The sequence below is a fragment of the Choloepus didactylus genome (assembly GCF_015220235.1).
Source record: "Choloepus didactylus isolate mChoDid1 chromosome X unlocalized genomic scaffold, mChoDid1.pri SUPER_X_unloc1, whole genome shotgun sequence".
Classification (NCBI taxonomy): domain Eukaryota; kingdom Metazoa; phylum Chordata; class Mammalia; order Pilosa; family Megalonychidae; genus Choloepus; species Choloepus didactylus.
In genome coordinates, this window is record NW_023637621.1 from 330,047 (window position 1) to 350,914 (window position 20,868).

General features: G+C 43.8%; 1 protein-coding gene across 6 annotated transcripts in view; it reads left to right on the forward strand.

Moving 5' to 3' along the window:
* The first annotated feature begins 841 nt into the window (after positions 1–841).
* CRLF2 (cytokine receptor like factor 2) overlaps positions 842–20,868 on the forward strand; it is a 62,204-nt gene continuing 42,177 nt past the window's right edge. For 4 of the 6 annotated variants that reach the window (XM_037824631.1, XM_037824634.1, XM_037824635.1 and 1 more), the window contains exon 1: positions 842–1,044. The gene's annotated coding sequence lies outside the window, so the exon portion shown is untranslated. Of the gene's footprint in view, positions 1,045–7,509; positions 7,565–18,116; positions 18,412–20,868 lie in introns of those variants that run through there. The other 2 variants (XM_037824632.1, XM_037824633.1) reach the window with 2 other exon arrangements.

The window sequence follows — 20,868 nt, forward strand, 5'->3', positions numbered from 1 at the left end:
CTCTTTGCCTCCAGGTGGAGAAAGTTGTCCCCTTCTAGGGGCTCATAGGATGGATTGGGCCCTTTCAAACAATCTAGAATAATCTCATCTCCAGATCCCTAACTTCCTCACATCCTTTTGCCATGTAATGTCACATATTCATGGATTCCAATAATTAGGCGTGGACCTCCTTGTCATCACTCTTATTCCACCACCCACAGGAAGACACAGAATATTCCTGAAATGTGTTCATTCCAAGTTGATGTCAAGTAAAAGGAAGAATCCCTTAATGTGGTCTGGTGAAATTTAGCAGTATCGGGGTCTCAGAGGGCAGCACAGGATGAACTTACAAATGGCTTCAAAATGGTCACCAAAATTATAATGGACTGTGGATTCCCAGCAGAAATAAACATTCTCTGGACGTAGGGTTCTCCAGCCTGTGGGGTTGAAGCAAGCAGAACCAGAGGGACTTTTTGTAAGCATTATTTGGCATCTGGTGAGACCAGAGTGTTGGCAAATGGACACAGTGTCTCCGGCTGGGAGCCCATCCCCACAACTGTGGAGGCTCGTGGTGGTGGCTGCTGGGGTAATTTGGAATTTAAGTCTGTGCAGTCCTTCCCTGATGATGCTGTGCCTTCAGCGACAACTAGGCAGACTTAGAAATCACTCCCAACTTTTGGGATCAGTCGAGAGATACAAGAGGGATTTTACGCTCACAAACATTGCATCTTGGTCTTAATCCAATGTATTTCACTCTTTTGGTTGAAATGCTTTCTCACAGTCCCAGGGCTATATATGGGCAAGGGACATGGGGAAGTGAGGAGCCCTCCCCGCCCCCCGCTCCCATCTCAGTCCACAAATGTGGCTGTCGCCTGTGAAGAACCAGCAATTCTGGGCTGAAAGGTCCCAGTGCCAGCACACAGCACTGCCCTGTGGTCCTCCGCCTGGCAGAAAGCCACCAGGAAGTGGGCACCACTGTCTGTGCCTGTGCCTAGGACAGCTGGGGCTTCTACAAAAGTGGAGACAGCTGCAGATGGGATGGGGTTGGTCCACCTACCACTGCTGGTGAGTGCCTGGGCTGGCATCTATCTGGGGTAGTGGGAGAGGTTAGGAAATCCCCACGCTGCTCTCTTCTTGGGAGACGTCCATGCACTCGTGAAGGGGAGCAGCCAAGAAACCAGGCGTGGGAGCTCTGCTCAGGAGGAATTGGTGTTTTGTGAGCAAAGATGGCGGAGAGGGCAGGCTTGCAGGGGGAGGGTGGTGTTTATCTCACGAGGGAGCTTTGGGGCGTTTTACTGCCTTGGGAGTGGGTAGGTGGATCCTCAGAAAGTGGGAGTCCGTGCCTCAGCTAGCTGAGGGCCTTGGGTCTGGTGCAGCTGTAGTGTGGTCCACTGAATGAAGGAAAGAATTAAACAGCTGTGAAACTTTTTACCAGATAGCACACTGGGGCTGTAGTTGAGTCTTAGCAGATAGAGTGGCTCTCATTGCTCAAGAATTTTCCAAGATATGGGGCAGGCAACACACCTGGTAGTTTTGAAAGGGCAGTAATTGGGGTTCTTGTGTTTCTCTGTTCATATTTTAATCATTCATCCCTATATCTCTGTCTATCTATATCTATATTTATATATTTATATATCTATATCTATGTTTTATGTTGATATCTATTTATATTTATATCCATATCTATATCTATATCTAATCTATACCTATCCTATCTATATCTATATCATCTATACTTATATCTACACCTACACCAATCTCTATGTCTTTGTCTGATTATGTCTGTGTCTACATCTGTGTCTATGTTTATGTCTATGATGATGACTGTCTATGACTATGTCTATGTCTCTGTCTTTGTCTATGTCTATGACTATGTCTATGTCCATAACTATGTCTATGTCTACATCTACTACGTCTAGGTCTATATCTACTACTATGTCTACATGTATGTCTATGTCTATGACTACGTCTACATCTTGTCTATGTCTATGACTATGTCAACATCTATGTCTACGTCTATGACTGTATCTATGTTTATGCCTATGTCTATGACTTGATCTATGCCTGTGTCTATGGCTATGTCTACATCTTCATCTATGACCATATGTACGTCTATGTCTACATCTATGACTATGTCTACATCTATACTTATGTCTATGATGATGTCTATGTCTATGTCTATGTCTACGACTATGTCTATTTCTATGTCTACATCTACAACCATGTCTACATCTATGTCTATGTCTATAACTATGTCTTTGTCTATGTATATGCATATGGGTACGTCTATGACTATGTCTATGTCTATGTCTACGTCTACGTCTATGTCTATGACTATGTCTATGTCTACATCTATGACTATGTCTACATCTATATCTATGTCTATGATGATGTCTAAGTCTATATCTATGTCTATGTCTATGTCTATGACTATGTCTATGTCTACATCTACGACCATGTCTATGTCTATGTCTACTTCTACATCTACGTCTATGTCTATGACTATGACTATGTCTATGTCTACATCTATGACTATGTCTATGTCTATATCAATGTCTATGATGATGTCTATGTCTATATCTATGTCTATGATGATGTCTATGTCTATATCTATGTCTATGTCTACATCTACGACCATGTCTATGTCTATGTCTACTTCTATGTCTACGTCTATGTCTATGACTATGACTATATCTATGTCTACATCTATGACTATGTCTACATCTATATCTATGTCTATGATTATGTCTATGTCTATATCTATGTCTATGTCTACGTCTATAACTATGTCTTTGTCTATGTATATGCATATGTGTACATCTATGACTATGTCTATGTCTATGTCTACGTCTACGTCTACATCTACATCTATGTCTATGACTATGACTATGTGTATGTCTACATCTACAGCCACATGTATGTCTAATCTATGGCTATCTCTATGTCTACGTATATGTGTACATCTACGACTATGTCTATGTCTATGACTGTGACTAGGTCTACATTTATGACTACACCTGTGACTATGATTATGTCTATATCTACATCTACAACCACATCTACAACTATATCTTTGTCTATGTCTAGGACTACATCTACATCTGCATCTACAACTACATCTACACCTACGTCTGCGACTACATATATGTCTATGTCTATATCTATGAATATGCCTATATCTCTTTCTCCATATATCTGTATCTATCTTCTTAGAGAGGCCCCATCAGGAAGATGGACTTGCACACAGAGTGCTCTTTCAGTGTATTCGGGTTTCTCTCATTTCAAAGACCAGCCCCCTGTCTCTGATCAATGCCTGCCCCAGGGTATGTGGATAACTCCTGCCATACTGTGGTGGGGACCTCCCATTGTTACTCAAACTCCTGCATGCATGTCTTACCTTCCTGCCCAGAATGTGGGCATTCTGGGGGCAGATACCCTATACCTTTCACCCCCAGCTCAGAGCAGCCATGAAGAAGGAACAAAGAAAAGATCCTGCTTTTTGAATGTAGCAATTGCACACTCAAGCTGGCTTAGGGACCTGTGTGTATTGCAGACTTCCTCTTTTTCTGGATGTAGATTTGTTTATCCCACAAATATCTATAGAGTGCCTTCTGCATGTGGGCACAAGGCTGTGTTCCTTTGGGCAGTGAGTGACCTGCCTCACTCACTTACTCTGCTGATCTACATCTAGACTCACCCATCACAGACTATATGTGTGGACATAGGTGAAGAATCACCCCATCCTCAGGCTTAGACAAGAAGGAAGTGAGATCTTCCCAGGGCCTCCTGCTTCACGTATGCCTGAGCAGACTGGAGCTTCCTTTTTTAAATTTTTAAACAGTTTCATTGAGACATAATTCATATTCTACACAATTCACCAATTTAAAGTGTACAAGTCAATGTTTTTCAGTGTATTCACAAGGTTTGTGTAACCATCAACACAGTCAATTTTAGAACATTTTCATCACCCCAGAAAGAACCTATTGCTCATTAGCTTTCCCTTGCTCCAGCCCCTGGCAAAAACCAGTCTGCTTTTGGTTTCTGTGGATGTAACTATTCTGGATATTTCATTTAAGTAGAATATTAGAACGCGTGTCCTTTTGTGTCTGGCTTCTTTCACTTAGTATTGTGTTTTCGAGGTTCATCCACATTGTAGCATGCTCCTTTTTATAGTCCTTTGTTCCTTTTCATGGCTCAGTCATATTCCATTGCATGTGTATCCATTTATCCATTCATCGGTTGATGGATGGTACGGTGTTTCCTTCTTTTGGAATAACTGTGAATAATGCTCCTATGAATATTCATATACCTGTATTTGCATGGATGTCTGTTTTAATCACTCTCAGGTATATCACTAGGAGCGGAATTTCAGGGTCATAGGGCAACTCTAAGCTTAACTTTTGTTATTGTCTGACTTTGATTATAGTTGTCCTAGAGGATGTGATGTGTTAGTGTAAAGAGCTTGGGAATCTGGGTTTGGCCTCTTCCCACTGAGTGACCCTGGAGTCTGGGATGGTCCCACAGGCCATCAGAGCTGCTGTGCTTGTGGAGTCTGTCCCTGCAGTTACCGGCCTCTTTGCTTGGCCCTGCTGACCTCCTCGGGACACGGACTTCCCCCTGCCTGCCTCTGGAACTGGGGGATCCCTTCTCTCTCCATCAGGGGCAGAACCTCCCTCTGTCCTTCAGGGATAATTCACGGGGACCCCCAGAGATCAGAGGCTTTGGTTTATAGTTTATGCCCTTTGGAGTGGCAACAATCGTCTCCCCTGGCAGCCAACCCTGAACTGAGCCTGATGGGCATCCTGCTTTCTCCCTGCCGCTTGTCTTTCTCTGCGGCTCCCTCCTCCCATCTTTGCATCTGTTGCATGTGCTGAGTGTGCAGGAACACCAGGTTGGAGAGTTTTAGGGTCTACCCCAATCAGGAAAATTGTGGAGGAGATACGTGCATAACACGTCACAAAGAAGAGTCACAATTAAAATATAATGTAAATCGATATGAGGAAGACAAAGAACACAAAAGAAAACTGTACAAAGTTACAAATAGGCAGATTCTAGAAGAGGAACCCCAAATGGTCAATAAACACAGAAAGGTGCAAACCTCAATAAGAAATAGAAATTCAAATAACAACGAAATGCTTTTAACTATCTACCAGATTGATACTAATTAACAGGTCTGATAATGAGAGGGGCTGCAGAAAGTCTTTTCTGTTGGTGGGAGTAAAAATTGTCAAATCCCATTTGAAAAGCAATTTAGTAACGTTGAGTAGGCTACAATTTAGCACCCACTTGTTGATATTTATTCTCAAGACTCACACACGAGCACAAGGAGAATGTTTAAGAACTCACAGCAGTTAATAATATGGAAACAAGTAAAATATTCATGGGTGGGGGAGAGGAGAAAGTTTGAATTAACCCTAGCATCAACAGACAATGGAACACTAAGAAGCTGTTAAACTGAACGAACAAATCCATGTGGTCAATTAAAAACAAAACATAGGAAAATATATTCTTCAGTGAAAACAGTTGCAAAAGGGAGCATACATTTGGCATAATTTAGATAAAAACTTAAGATTTGCAAGCAAATGATATGTTACTATGTATATATATGTGTGTGTGATATATATATATGACATTTTTACCAAATTTTTTATTGAAGTATACTAAACCTATAGAAAAGTGCACAAACAAAAGTATGGGATAATAAAAAGAAACAGCTTAATGTGTTTTGCTAATTGAAAACACCTGTGTCAAGAAAACAAGTCAAGAAGAGAACACCGTTTGTGCCCCAGAAGCCCGTCTGTATCTGCTTCCAGTCACTAACCCCATTTACTTAAAAAGAAAAAAATAAAACAGCTTTATCGAAATAAAATTCACAAGCCATAAAATTCACCCCATTAAAGTATACAATTCAGTGATTTTTGGTACATTCACAGAGTTGTGCACCTGTCACCACAATTTACTTTTGGAGCATTTCATTACCCCCCCTCCCCAAACAAGCCCTGCACACGTTAGCAGTCACTCCTCTTACTCCTCTCCCACGGCAACCACGAAGCTACTTCTGTCTCTACGGATTCGCCTATTCTGGATATTTCATATAAATGGGATCATACAATATGTTTCCTTTTGTAACTGCCTTCTTCCACTCAGCATGGTGTCTTCAAGGTTCATATATACATTGTAGCAAGTATGAGGACTTCCTTCCTTCTTATAGCTGACTAATAGCCATTGTATGCATGGATACACCACAATGTGAGTATCTGTTCATCTGCTGATGGACATTTGGTTGTTTCCACATTTTGGCAATTGTGAATAATGCTGCTGTGAATATCCACGTACAAGTTTTCGTGTGGACTTAGGTTTTCATTTCTCTTTGCTATGTACTTAAGAAGTGGAATTGCTGGGTCATGCGTAATTCTTTGTTTAACTTTTTGAGGAACTGCCCATCTCCCACTGCAGCATTTTTGGCTGCAGATTTTTGCATCCCCAGCAGCAAAATATGAGAGCTGTGATTTCTCCATATCCTCAAAAGCACTTGTTGCTTTTTCACTTTTCAACCCTAGCCATCCTAGTGGGTATGAAATGGCATCTCATTGTGGTTCTGATTTGCGTTTCCCTGATGCCTAATAACGTTGAGCATCTTTTCATGTGTTTGTTGACCAATTGTATGCCTTCTTTGGAGAAATATCTATTCAAGTCCCATGACCATTTAAAAATTATTTGTCTTTTTATTGTTGAGTTGTGTTTTTTAATGTAGTCTGGTTACAAGTCCCTTATCAGATATATGATTTGCAGATACATTCTCTCGCTTTGTGAATTGTCTTTTCACTTTCTTAATGGCGTCCTTTGAATCATAAATGTTTCTAATTTTGATGAAGTCCAATTTATCTTTATTTGCCTGTACTTCTGGTGTCAAGTTTAATTGCCTAATTCAACCTCTTAAAGATTTATTCATATGACTTCTTGTAAAAGTTTTACAGTTTTATCTGTAGGTCTTTGATTCATTTTGAATTTAAATTTTGCATGCAATAAGAATGGAGACCAACTTTATTACTCTGAATGCGGATATTCAGTTGTCCCAACATCATTTGTTGAAAAAATTATTCTTTACCTATTGATTCTGATTCCTTGTTGACACTCAATTGGTGATAAGTGTTAAGGGTTTATTTCTGGAGTCCTAATTCTATTCCATTGAGTTAAATGTCTATTCTTAAACCAGTATGACTTATCTTGAATACTGTGACCCTGTAGGAAGTTTCAAAATTGGGAAGTAAGAGTTAACCAACTTTGTTCTTCTTTTTCAAGATTATTTTTAGTTTTTTCTGGGTCCCTTGCATTTCCACATGAATTTTAGAATCAGCTTGTCAATTTCTTCAAAAAAGGCAGTGTGATTTTGATAGGGACTGCATTAAATCTATAAATCAATTTGGAGAGTATTGCCACATTAATAATTTTAAGTCTTCCAACCCATGCATGCAGTACATCTTTTTATTTAATTTCTTTTCACTAGCATTTGTCTTTAATTTCTTTCAGTGATGTTTTGCAGTTTTCAGTGTACAAGTCTTTTGCCTCTTTTGCTAAATCCATTGTAAGTATCTTATTATTTTTGATGTTATTATAAAGACAATTTTTGGATTGTTCATTGCTAGTGAACCAAAATACAATTGGCTTTGTGTATTGATTTTGGGTCTGCAATCTTGCTGAACTCATTCATTAGCTCTAATCATATTTTTTGTGTGGATTTCTTAGGATTTTTTTACATTCAAGATTATAACATTTGAAAATAGAGTTTTACTTCTTCCTTTCCAATATAGAATGGGTACAGGTTCTGCTTTTGGGGAGATGAAAATGTTCTGGAACTAGACAGTGGTAATTGTTGCACAACATTGTGAATGTCCTAAATATCACTAAACTGTACAATTTAAAGAGGTTAAATTGTACATTTTATGTACTTCATGGTACTCCCTTAGGTGGCTGCTCAGGGTTGCCCACAACATGGAAATCCCTCAGGTGTGTGCTCAGAGCTGCCCAGGTGTGTGTCTCCCTCAGGTGTGCACTCAGAGCTGCCCAGGTGTGGGACTCCCTTGGGTGGGTGCTCCGAGCTACCTGACCCTCACTTTGCCTCCCAGTGCAGCCACTGTCCCAGACCTCCCTCCCACCTTTGACTTCACACCTGAGCCCCTGGCACTCTGGTGGTGTCCCTGCCTCCTTTCTCACTGAGAAAAGAGAAACCTGCAGCAGGGTGCATCCTTACTCAGGGCCTGCACCTGGCACCAGCATTTTCTGCCATGCTTCACCTCCCCACCTTTGATGGAGACGACCTCCATGTGCTTCAGATAAAGTCTGCCTTTCCTTTTGGGTGCCAGGACCCCACGCCACTCACCCCTCAAAACTCCTCTCCTGCCTGTCCCACCCCATCACTGAGCTCTCCTCTGCAGCCTCATTCCCAAGCTCAAGTCAAAGCCATATAAACACCACACCTGCTGCAAACCCCAATCCCCAGGCAGTCTTATCCCTACATCTCTGTTTTCCTGTCCCTTTTATGGAAAATTTCCTTAAAAGTATTGCATACTACTGTTCCATCTGATTTTCCTTTTCTATCTTTCCCTCTCTCTCTCTCTCTCTCTTTTTTTTCACAGCCAAAAAGTTTAATGCATAGAGAAAGTACATGCTCATGCTTAAAGGGGGTGAGTGCTGGTGTTCTCCAAAGAGAAGCCTCTCTCTTTTTAAATAGCAGATAATTTGTACACCATTTGATTCACCCATTTAAATTGTTTTTAGGATATTCAGTAGTTTGTAGTATAGTCATAGAGTTGTGCAACCTCACCAAACTCAATTTTAGAATATTCCGTCACCTCAAAAAAAATGTATCACATTTAATCGGCATACCCTATCATCCCTCCAAACTCCCTCTCTGTTCCCTGCATCCTAACTCCCCAGCACCCACTAACCGGTATTCTGTCTCTATGGATTTTCTTATTCTGGACGTTTTGTATAAGTGGAATCATACGACATGTGTCCTTTTGCATCTGGCTTCTTTCTCTTACCACATGTTTCAAGGTTCACCTGCATAGTAGCAGGTATCAGAACTTCTTATGGTGGAACAATAGTCCATTGCATGGAATGTATCTGTGCATAAGCTGATGGACACTTGGGCTGCTTCCCTGTTTTGGCTATGGTGAAAAGCACACCGGGAGCTTCACAGACAGGGCCAGGTGCATCTTTTTAACTATACCTGCCCTCTAAGGACCGAGATGAAACTTCCAACCCAGCCCCCGCCTGCAAGTCCTGTCCCAGCTCATCTTCCCTGCAGGGCTTGTGACCTTTGTCTTCTATGTAATTTTCTTTAGAAATTTAGTTTGATTATTGATCAACTGACTGTCCACTCCAGGGCAGGGAGTTTCGCCTCTGTATTCCAAACACCTAGAACCTGCTGTCACATAATCAATACTGAGTGACTGTGTGCTGAAAGAGTGAATGGAAAAAAAAAGTGAATGGAATTGGGCAAACCAGGATTTGTGTAAACTGAGTAGGGGTTAAAGTGTGAACATTGCATTATGTTCTATACCACTTGCATGGTTGAAATATTTAAAATTTAAATAGAAAAGAACTAAACCTTATCTTCTTAATTGTTTTATTTTTCCTGATGAAAGAAGGTTTAAGTCTTTCCATGTGTCATGCTGAAAGGAAACCAGAATACATAGTAATTTTTCAAAGAAATCCTGATGGGGATCATAAATAAACAAAATAAAATGATATTAAAGAAAATCCTGCAGGGACATTTACTAAATGTTGGTTGCCATAAGGATTGACAAATGCGAATACACTTTAGTGTGAATTTAATTTTTTTAAAAAAAATGAAAGTATGTCTTATGTGTTTGCTGCAGTAGCTCATGCTTCATGTGGTTTCACCCCTGTTAATCATATTAATGAAATATTAATGATTATATATAAGATAATGATTGTTACTACACTATTAATAGAATTAATAAAATATTAGTGGAGATAGATGTCCATGTTGGGGTGGACTTTATGGAAATAGCTGACCTCCCTTTCACCCTAGCTACTGTCTTGGCAGTAATTAATAAATAAGGAAGTGATGATGAGTTCCAGATATGAAGTCATATCTGGGCTTGAAGCCAGCTCCATCAACGTCCCTTAGTCTCACTTTCTTCCTCTGTAAAAGCACAGTGACTGGCGCTCTCTCTGCATGTGCCAGGCTCCATGAACTTTGGGCTGTCTCTTAACCCCCTGCCCAAGTGGGTCAGGTGAGGGATGACTGGTGAAGGGCTGGCGAAGGGATTGTGCTCGTGCCTTCCAAATAAACAGACACTTGTGGTTTAATTAGGCCAAGCCTTCTGCTGAGTTCTGCTCCCTGCCTTGCTCTTTATGGGCCCCGGCTCACAAAAACGCCCTCCCTTTCTGCATCTGAACCCCATTTAGTTATGCACGGAGGTGGAGATCCTGGCACTAAGAGCCAGGTAGTAAGAAAGGATTTTCCTTTATCCTTTCCTATTCTAAGTCCACCTTCCAGTGGGATTAAAATCTCCTTTGTGTTATTTCAAACCAGAGCTGCACCAGGGAATGCCCGTTGCCTCCCTGTGATGTTCCAATCAGCCTGACGTCTGGAAACGTTTTTGATGTCACCCAAGGGAGGGGGGTGCTCCTGGCATCGAGTTGGGGGGAGCCCAGAGAAGCCATTCAACACTTCACGGTGCCCAGGACAGCCCACACCCGAGAATCATCCAGCCCCAAATGTCAGAGGAGCCGAGGGTGGGACACTCTGCTCTGAGCCACAAAGCTTTGCCTTGCTCATTTTTAAGTGTTTTTCCTAAGCTGGTTGTTCTCAGTCAGGGATGGTTTTGCACCCCCAGAGACACTGGTGATGTTTGTGGTCGTCACCACCAGAGTCGGGGGGTCAGTGCTCCTGCACCTGGCTGGGGGAGTCCAGGAATGCTGCTCAATGCCCTACAACGTACGGGGCGGCCCCCACCCCAGAAAGGCATCAGGTCCCAAGTGTCAATAGCACCGAGGCCGAGACCTTTGTCCTGGATCTGTGGTGGGGTTGATTGCTTGCCCTTTCCTCCAGTGCCAACTGCATTCTCCAGAACTCAATTTTCCTCCATCATCATCAGACTACCCTTCTGGTCTTAGAAGAAAGGAAAGGGGAGGCTGGCCCCTTTTGCAGCAAGAGGTGGGGGGACAGCTACTTGGAAACTTTTTGGGGAGGGTGTGACCCTGACAAATGTGCACCTCCCTTTTCCCAGAAATAGTAGCACACTGTAAGATACATTTCCAAATAGTCTTAGTTAAAATTTCTCAACTTCCTGACTATAGAGTTGGCCCCAAAACTTCAGGGGAATGTGTCACTGCCAGGCCTCCTTCTCTAGGTGATTGCTCTTAGGTGTCCAGAAGGACCATGTCATCCGACAGTAAGCTGTTCTCTGCAAACCGAGCTGGGTTTCTTAACACCCATGTGTGTGAATGGATCCCTAGGACTCCTTTCAGTCTCACAAAAGTTGCAAAGGAGAACATGTTGCAAGGCTGGCCCATTTCCTGCAGAGGAAGAAACGATACTTTGCTGCACATTGTTTCCAAAGGGGGACAGTTTGCAACTCAGGCAGGCTTCTTTCATACTTGAGTTTCAAAGGGTGTAGAGCAGTCTGTTGCCAGGGAATGAAAGTTCAGGGCACAATGATTGGAAATTTCAGCAAATGATCTCTAATATTTGCACAGTATGAGTCCAGAAGGGCAAGTAAGCTGTTTGCCACTTACACAGCAAATAAAGTCCAGAAGAGCAGGAGAAGAGAGGCCCCTTCACAACCTGCCTTCTCAGTAGCCAAAACTTCTCAGTTTAGGATCCGTAGATGGCAGCTCCACCCTTCCCACTGGGTGCTGGGGAAGAGACAGAAATCTGTATCCACCTGCTCCAGGATTTTGGTGGCTTTCAGCAGGCCAGCCCTGGACAGATTGCGGATCACTTGTAAGGTGCAGCTCCTGTTCTCTCAGAAACCCCTGCCCCACAGGTACTCAGGCTGGCCCATGCCCCAGATGATTTTGCCACCCTGCCCACCTGCCCTCCAGGTATGCCACATCCAGGGGCCAGAGCTCCCTGAACTTGTAGTATTTCAGCACCCCTGTCACTGCCCTTCAGGTTCTCTCTGCTCAGTACCCCTTCTCTCTTCAGCCTCTCTCTGCTGGACCTCTACCAAGGTCCCTGGGAGGGATGCTTCTTGAAAGGATTTTCTGAGCCAGAGGGAGTTGGGTGCACTCCAGCCACTGTGGCATTGATGGAGCAGAGAATCCGTTGTTTGTCCAGACACCCCTTTCTGCACTAGTCTGGGGGGCCGTGGAGAGCACACGATTCAAGCCACAACTTGTGGCTTTATTTAATCACATCTTTTGAAATGTTTCTCTCATGCACCTGATGCCTTCAACCCACAGCTATTCAATGCAGAGGCTAAGAATATGGCTTCTGCTTGTTGGCCAATTTTTAATAATGACCCCTGCCCACATTCAAGAAGCCAATGGCAGAATCCAGTTCCATGTATACACAGGTGAGGGGTGAAAGAGTGAAGTTCCCTGGAGATGACTCCATGGCTCAACACCAGAAATCAGCCAACCCTGGCCCTGTGTCCCTGTTTCTGCCACTGCTTTGACCCTTAGATCACAGAAGCAGTTCAACAGAGGGGTTCCCCCAAACACGGAGTATCCAGAGCTTAACTTTTCAGGGGGCTTAGTGAGTTTCATAATTGAGTGTACTTTCTGTTCCAAGAGGGACTAAAAGTTGAAAAGAAAAAAAAAAAAAAAAAACTCAAGAAGGTGGAGACACATAAATACCAGATCCCTAAGATTTTATTGGGGGGAAGCTGGAGACACTACCAGCACTCCAGAACCTTCCTGGCATTCATATTGGGAAGGACAGGTGGGTTTGTAGATATCTGCATTTCACCTGATTCAGCAAATCTTGGTGACAGGCCACGCTTGAGGTGCTGTGCATGTATTTTCTCCTTTGGTGTTTGAAACACCTATGGAATGATGATTTTCATCACCATCATCATCATCACCACTATCTCCATTTCACAGGGGAGAACAGAGGCACAGAAAGGAGAAAGGGTTCAGCTACCATCTCCTGTGCCCGGCACACCAAGCCACCCACAGAATCGGGGATCCCTTCCAGGGCCTGATGGGTGACAGATCTGCCGAGAGATAAGCCCGTCATGTAACTGGAAGATGGCAGAGGGGTATGTGTGATTAGCAGAGGGTGCAAGACAAGAATGAAAGAATATAAGTGTCAAGAGAATTGCAAGCAAAGTATTGTTAAAGCAATTAAAAACCCCAAAAGGTGAGGTACAATGTGAATCCCTAACAGAGCAGTTTAGTTATTCTCGTCAGCTTTTTCCAACTCAGTGTAAACTAGCAATTTTTAAATAGTCTGCAGGAAAAAAAATTCTCTTCAGGCTCTGCAGGAAAAAAAAATCCTCTTCAGGCTCTGCTGTCTGGATATAGCTGGTTAGAAAATCAGAAGTGTGTTCAAGTACAGGACTAGCTTTTGTAGCTAGGCTTTGGGTTGGTTTCATCCCTGATATGTATGGAGTGATCTCAGAGTCACTTGGCTTCACGAAGCAGATTTTCAAGCTGCAGCTCACCCTCAGGAGTCTCATTGAGAAACGGTGTTTAGTGGAGCTTGTAGCAGAGCTAGAGCTGCAGTATAGACGATCCCCAATTTGCATTGATCATAACAGCCTTTCAGGGTGGCAAAGGTATTATGTACTTCATCAGCTCTGGCTCTCAGCACATGTACTGTGTTAGTTTTAGTTGTATATTTCTATCGCTTATAGAATAATTTGATTTTTCTCTAAAAGAAATTAGTAGAATGACGTTTAAAGAGCAAAATGTTCACGTCAGTTATGGTTCTTGCCAATTCCCCTTCCACCATCACCCACCCCCCCCCTCCACCCCGGTTCTTATCGAGAGACTTTGGGCAAGTCACTTAATGTGTCTCAATCTCAGCTGCCTATTGGTAAGGGGTTACCTGATAATTCATCAACTTCATGTCATTGACCTTCTTATTTACCAAATCAGCTGGATCTTAAAGCAAACCTTGCGTCAGGCCAAGCTGTTTCTCTTTGGGGTGTCTGCTGCCACCTGCTGGCGACGCCCTGCCTTTGCAGGAGAGCTGACTTCCCAGTTTTGGGGGCGCTGGGCGGAGCAGGGATGAGGCTTTCCGAGGGCTTGTGGCCAGGCAGGATTTAGGGTTATGTTCTTAGGAAGCCCTGTCTGTGTTCACAGCTGGTAAACCACAGGCTCCGAGGAAGCTGAGTCCCCAAGCTTGGAAGATTTGGACACTAGGGGTCAGGAGGTGCTCTCTGCAAAACAGATCCCGGTGAGCTCAACTCTGCGGATAAATCGCTAGCAGGTGACCAGGGCCATAAATGGCTATGGAAAGCATCCTGTCCTACAGTGATGGGCTGTCTCAAGACGCAAGGACCCGTCCACCAGCAAAGAAGGACTTTCACAGTCTGCTACTTAAGGCTCCAAATTGGGTATCTGAATGAAGCAATCCCATGTCATGGATGGAAATTAGCTACTTTGGATGCTTTGAGCTTATTTTGGGAGCTCTAAGACTTAGAGAGGAAATTTCAAGTTGCTCTGGGGCCAAGATAGCATTACAGGAATAAAAGGGTGTCCATTCTTTTCCCTCCAATGGGTGAATTGCCCATCCCAGTGGATACCAAGAGATTCATGCACAGGAGAGAAATTGATCCTGCTGGTTAGTGCGTTCCAAAATCCGGCCAGAGCACTTCAGGAAGGAGCTGATGTGCTCATTAAAGTTGAAGTTGATGAGGGAAACTTCAGCCTAAATTTGGAGCCCAGGAAAGACTGGCATGGATTCATCAAGGAGGAACGCTCACTACTTCCTGTACCTTTTCTGTCCTAATCTGAGTGATTCCTGAGTGACTCGAGCCACATGCAATGAACACAAGCAGATATGAATACATTTTTTTTTTTCTGGTGGCTGCAGAATTGGCTCAGTAACAGCTTTTTTTAATCATCCAGAAGACAACAACATCCTTATCTCCCAGGGCTATCTCCATTGTTGGCGCAACGGAAAATTTCTTTATGTCTAAACAGCTTTGCTTTGCTTCATGTGCCTTGAAAAATCTTCACAGGCAGAAGGAAGTGGTCGTGAAGATGCACCATGTTAAGAGACTCCTGATTTCTGGGAAGAAGGGTCCAGCCCTTAGTTGTATCCCCTTCCATTCCAGGGACCCTGTATATTCCAGTGTAGGGAATGGCAGTGAGCTTCTCTGCTGTCCGAGTTCTGAAAGTCCTCCCTGCCTTGGAGACGCCCCGTGGTTGAAGGCTTGGGTGTGTGGGCTCCAGGCCCCTTGCCCAGGGACCTGAAAGTTTCTCCAAACAATTGGAATGGGGGTGTTTGTGGGTGCTCGTGTCTTTATCTCCAGCATGGTTGACCCACCGTTTTCTGAGGTCACCTGGCACACTTTGGGGACTTTCCCACACCCAGAAAGCGTTTTGTGCTTAACAGCAGTTTTGATTAATCAGCTTGGATCAGTGGGGTTTTTTTTTTGTTTTTGTTTTTTCTTCTTCTTCTTCTTTCGAATCTTGGTACAGAAGGAGTAGCTCAGGCTGTTCACGTCCCAGAGAGCTCTAGGAGAATTGTGTAGGAAGAAAATTTGTTTTTGGTCCTTGCACTCTGCCCAAATTGGGTTTTTGCTGAGGTTGCTCAAGAGTTGCCAAGTTTCTGCCAATCTGCACACCCACCCAAAGACCCCACCCTCACTTCACGGCCCCATTCTCACCTCATAGACCCAACCTCACCCCATAGACCCCACCTCACCACACAGACCCCATCCTCACCCCACAGACTGCATCCTCACCCTACAGACCCAACCCCCATCTCAAGACATCACCCTCACCCCAAAACCCCATCCTCACCACACAGACCCTGCCCTCACCCCACCCTCACTTCATAGCCCTATCCTCACCCCACAGACCCATCTTCGCCCCACAGACCCCAACCTCACCCCACAGACCCAAGCCCCATCTCAAGACATCACCCTCACCTCAAAACCCCATCCTCACCACACAGACCCTGCCCTCACCCCATCGTCTCTTCACAGCCCTATCCTCACCCCTCAGACCCATCTTTACCCCACAGACCCCACCCTCACCCCACAGACCCCATCCTCATCCTACAGACTCCATCCTCACCCTACAGATCCAACTCTCATCTCAAGACATCACCCTCACCCCAAAACTCCATCCTCACCACACAGAACCTGCCCTCACCCCACCCTCACTTCATAGCCCTATCCTTACCCCCCAGACCCATCTTCACCCCACAGACCCCACCTCACCCTATAGACCCACCCTCACCAAGACTCTACCCTCACCTCACAGACATGACACTCACCCCACAGACCCCACCTCATCTCACAGACCCCACCTCACCCTATAGACCACACCCTCCAAAAAAGGAAAACCCATATCTCCCTCTGCCAGACATGGGTTTCTTCTGATATGTGTAATACAAAAACTTAGTTTTTCCCTATTCTTACTCTTTCTATTTAAGTTAAATGCAGAAGTGAGGTGGAAACCCAGATACTTCAGATACTTGAAGCCAGTTGTCATCAGTTCAGTGTTCCAGACACTCTGGGTAGGAAAAAAAAAAACACAAACATAAGCAGGATTTATTGAAATAATTGCCTCGATTGCCCACTTCACGTTCTTTATCTACAAGCACAGTCTTGAAATGCACAGGTCACCTCTCCTCTCCCCCTTTCACTCCCAGATGTGGCACCTCATTGCAAGGCTTTTGAGTTAGGAAGATGGCACAAATCTGAGTCTGTGCAAAGGATTCAGGGAGAAACTGAATCCAGGTTCAAGAAAAGAGTGTGCTTTTGTCGCTGTCATAGGTGCTTAGCTCTGGTTAATAACCAGCCCGTTTAATGACTTCTGCTTGTCTGCTCTAAATGACCTCCGGGTGGGTGGTTTGAAAGTGCACAAAGACCCCCACTGCATCTTGCAAACCGGATGAGGACAAAATTAGGGGACGGCTGAGTTTCTGGCTTCTGATATGAACCCCCCCCCCACGTTTTCCAAATAAGGGTAGCAAAAGTTCACTGGGCTGCCTCGGGATTTCAGGAAGATTACGCTGCACTCGTGGTTCAGAAGGTTATAAAGCCAGTTTCAATAAGCCAACCTACAGGGTGACTCCCAAGAGAGCAATTTCCCGGGCATAATGTCAATTTTCCAGGTAAAGAATTTAAGTGTCAGGGGACTGACTCATAACGACCACTTATTTTATAGTTCCTGGATCTGGGGCTGTAATTTCAATCCCTTATATAAATTAAAACGAAAATGTATTTCAAAATGCATCTCGTCATCTTTTGGAAGAAAGACTTACAGCCCCTTTACCCTCCACACTTAAAATGCCAATAAAGCAAGCATGGAGGTCAGGGAGAAAGCGAAGATTTTTGTGGTTGCCAAGACCATGCTAAGTGCTTAGAGGGAGAGAAACATTGAAGAGAAAATACAGAAGAGAAAAATCTCTCAGAAAGAAAAAAAAACAAAAAACCCATATAATGATCAAAGTCACAGCAAAGGTGGGTTATGATTTTGTGAGAAAAAGTACTTAAACTTTCATACATTTTAGTAGACAAAACTATTACCTGCAGGCACAGATCCAAGTTCTGTAGAACCTAAAATTTAAATGCAATTTGGGGAAGAAGGTAAGTTTCAGAAAATTATTCAAAATTAAGTATGAAAGTGAATATTTATTTGGAATGAGAAAAGAAAGCATGAAAAGTTACAAAATTTTCAAAACAGGAAAATACCATAGATATTGCAGAATCCAGGAAAATGACACAAAATTTCATTGGCTGCTTGCCATGCTTCTCTTATATTTTCTATAGGCTTGCTGCTCGCTCCATTCCCTGTCCTTCTGTTATTCATTTCTGTAAACTTGCTTCAGCCTCTTCTATACAGGTGCATCCAGAGCCACCTGTCTTAGGACAGGTTCATACGATACTTACCACCTCTGACCTTTTGCCTTTCTGTGACAGCTCTGAAGGGTCAGGACAGTGTGGTAGAGATGTTCCTAGAAGCCATGCCCTGCTGTAGGAGGACTAGTAGTTGCTGAGCTGATCATGGGTGTGCGGCAAAACCATACGAACCCACAGAGACCACACAGCACATCCTCAGTCACCATCACCTTAGGTGGACTCCAGAAGGTCTCTGACCACTCTGCAGCCACACAACACAAAGAGACAGTGGCTAACTGTGGTTTAAGGGTCTTCTTTTGCAAAGTTCACAAAATCCATGACCACAAGAAGATACTACCGGTGCCCTCTGCATGGCTCAGAAATGTGAAAGTGAAGGATGCTGGAAGCTGAGATCTTTGGTTTCTTGGTAAATTCACTCCTGCTGCTTTAGTGTCTTTGAGTCATGTTCTGGGTTGAGTTGTCTCCCCCTCAAAATTCTTGTCCAATCAAAACCTGTTCAAGTCCTAATTCCCAGTATGTATCAGTGGGATTTTATTTGTAAATAGGGTCATCAAAGATGTATCCAAGTTACCTGAAGATTGGAAAGAGTCAGGGAACAGATTCTCCCTCACTGCCCAGCAGGAACCAACCCTGCTGGTATTTTGATTTCGGACCTCTGTTCTCCAGAACAGAGAGACTAAATTTCTGCTGTTTTAAGCCACCAGGTTTCTGGTAATTTGTTACATCAGCCACTGTCCAGGCAATGAGGAGCAGTTAGGTTGGGAGGACGTTGAACCCACAGGTGGAGAAGACTCCATGTGACGTGAAGATAGAGCTGAAGCTCTCTGTGTAGGGTCATCCAGTCTGCAGAGAACATTTACCAGGAGTAAGAGGAAGTCATGTGATACAACTGGGGTTTGGGAAACGTTTCCTCCCAGGAGTCTGACCCATTAAATAATAAATGAATGAGCTTGAGTGGGGGCAGGCAACATTCCCCCATAACAGGAACAGCTCCCAGCTCATCCGACGGGCTTCCAGATGGTCAATCTCTTGGGCAGGAAGACACCCCAATTGCCAGTCTCCCATCATGTTCTTCTCACCTCGATAGGCAGATCCAACCCCATACTGCTCCCCAGGGTGTGCGGTTGTCCCCTAAAGAGCTGCCAAGCCTAGAGAAAATTCCTCTTGGCTGCCTCTCCAATCCCAGAAATCCCAGAGGTGCACCAAGAAGCAGGCTGACTTCTGGGCTCGAATCCCACCCAATCTAGGGCTGGCAAGGGCCCCACCCAGTTCTTCTGAAGGTGCCAGAGGGGTAAAGCCCTGCTCAGGGATTCCACCCATCTTCTCCCCCCTAATTTTTCTTAATCAGAAAAGTTTTTATTGTAAGAAAAAATGATATCAGGCAAAAATGCAAAAAAGTGTGCCATCATAGCCACTTTAAACTTCTTGTTGTAGGGACAACAACGTGTGCTAGGGAAACCAGTATGATGTTCAAGCATCAACTTTGTGGGGTAACAACCAACAAAGATGGAAAACAAGGAATATGATTTCTATTTTCCTATGGCAGATAGATACCAAGTCTGGTTTTCAATGTGTAAATGCATGTATAGGCAACAAATGAATGGATAAACAGAATGTGGTACATTTGTACAATGGAATATTATACAGCCATAAAAAGGAAAAATGTTCTGATGTATGCTACCACATGGGTTAATTTGTTACAGAAGCTTCAGGAACCTAAGATGGAGGGTAACAGCTGAATCTTTTATTACTAGAGCAGCTTTCATACAAGGGGTATTAAAGGACTTCAGATCACATATAAGTCATGTCTTCAGGGTAACATGCATATTAGGATATTGTCCTGTGCTTGCTTTGATTAAGAAACACCACCCCAATGAAGAAAAACAGGCTCTTCATTCCCAAGAAGCTAGAAGACGAAAGGAGCAAACCCTTCATTGTAAAGCAGCCCATACCTCACTTTGCAGTTTTCTTCCTTCCTCTGCTCTCCATTCCTGCTTCTTGGCCAGGAGATGGGGGAAGAGGTTGAGGACTCTGTGCTGAGCTGAGCTGTAGCCTCTCACTGTGACCAATATCTGTCCATTTTTGTGGAGATGAACTCTTGTACCTTGCTCTCAAACATCCAAGGAGTGTCACCCCAGCCTGCAATGTGTGAGTTGGTGAGCAAAGGGCACGAGCCAAGGGTATGAGCCAGGTGACCACTTTAGAAGTTCTGTAGGGTCATGAATCCCTATGTCCAAGTGACTGATGGTTGGGGTCTCAGTAGGAGCCTCCATGATGGAGTCCCAGAAAGAAACCCAAAGTTTCCTGATGCTGGTGTTGAAGGTTGAATTACATACCCCAGAAAAACATGTTCTTCATCTTAATCCATTCCTGTGTGTGTGAACCCATTGTAAGTAGGACATTTGATGAGGCTACATCAGTTAAGGTGTGGCCCTATGGAATGAGTTTGTGTCTTAATCTTATTCTGGAGACTTCAAGTAGACAAAACCACATGGAGAAGCAGAAGCTGGAAGTCAACAGAACTTGGAGGAGAAAGGAGAAGATGCCGCCATGTGTGTTGCCATGTGACGTAAAAGAAAATGACCCAAGGATCACCAGCAGCCAGACCCAGAATGCCAAAGTCTTCTGGTAGAAAGCATCACCTTGATGACATCCTATTTTGGACTTCTCCTAGCCTCAAAACTGAGAGCCAATAAATTTCTGTTGTTTAAATTCAACCCATTTTGTCATATTTGTGATAGCAGCTGGGAAACTAAGACAGCTGCTGTCTGTCTATGGGGGATCTTGGGCTGTTCTCAGCTCCCATGAGGGTAGATTTGGCTGAGTACTCCAGAATGGCCCTTTGACACCCAGCTGCCAGAAC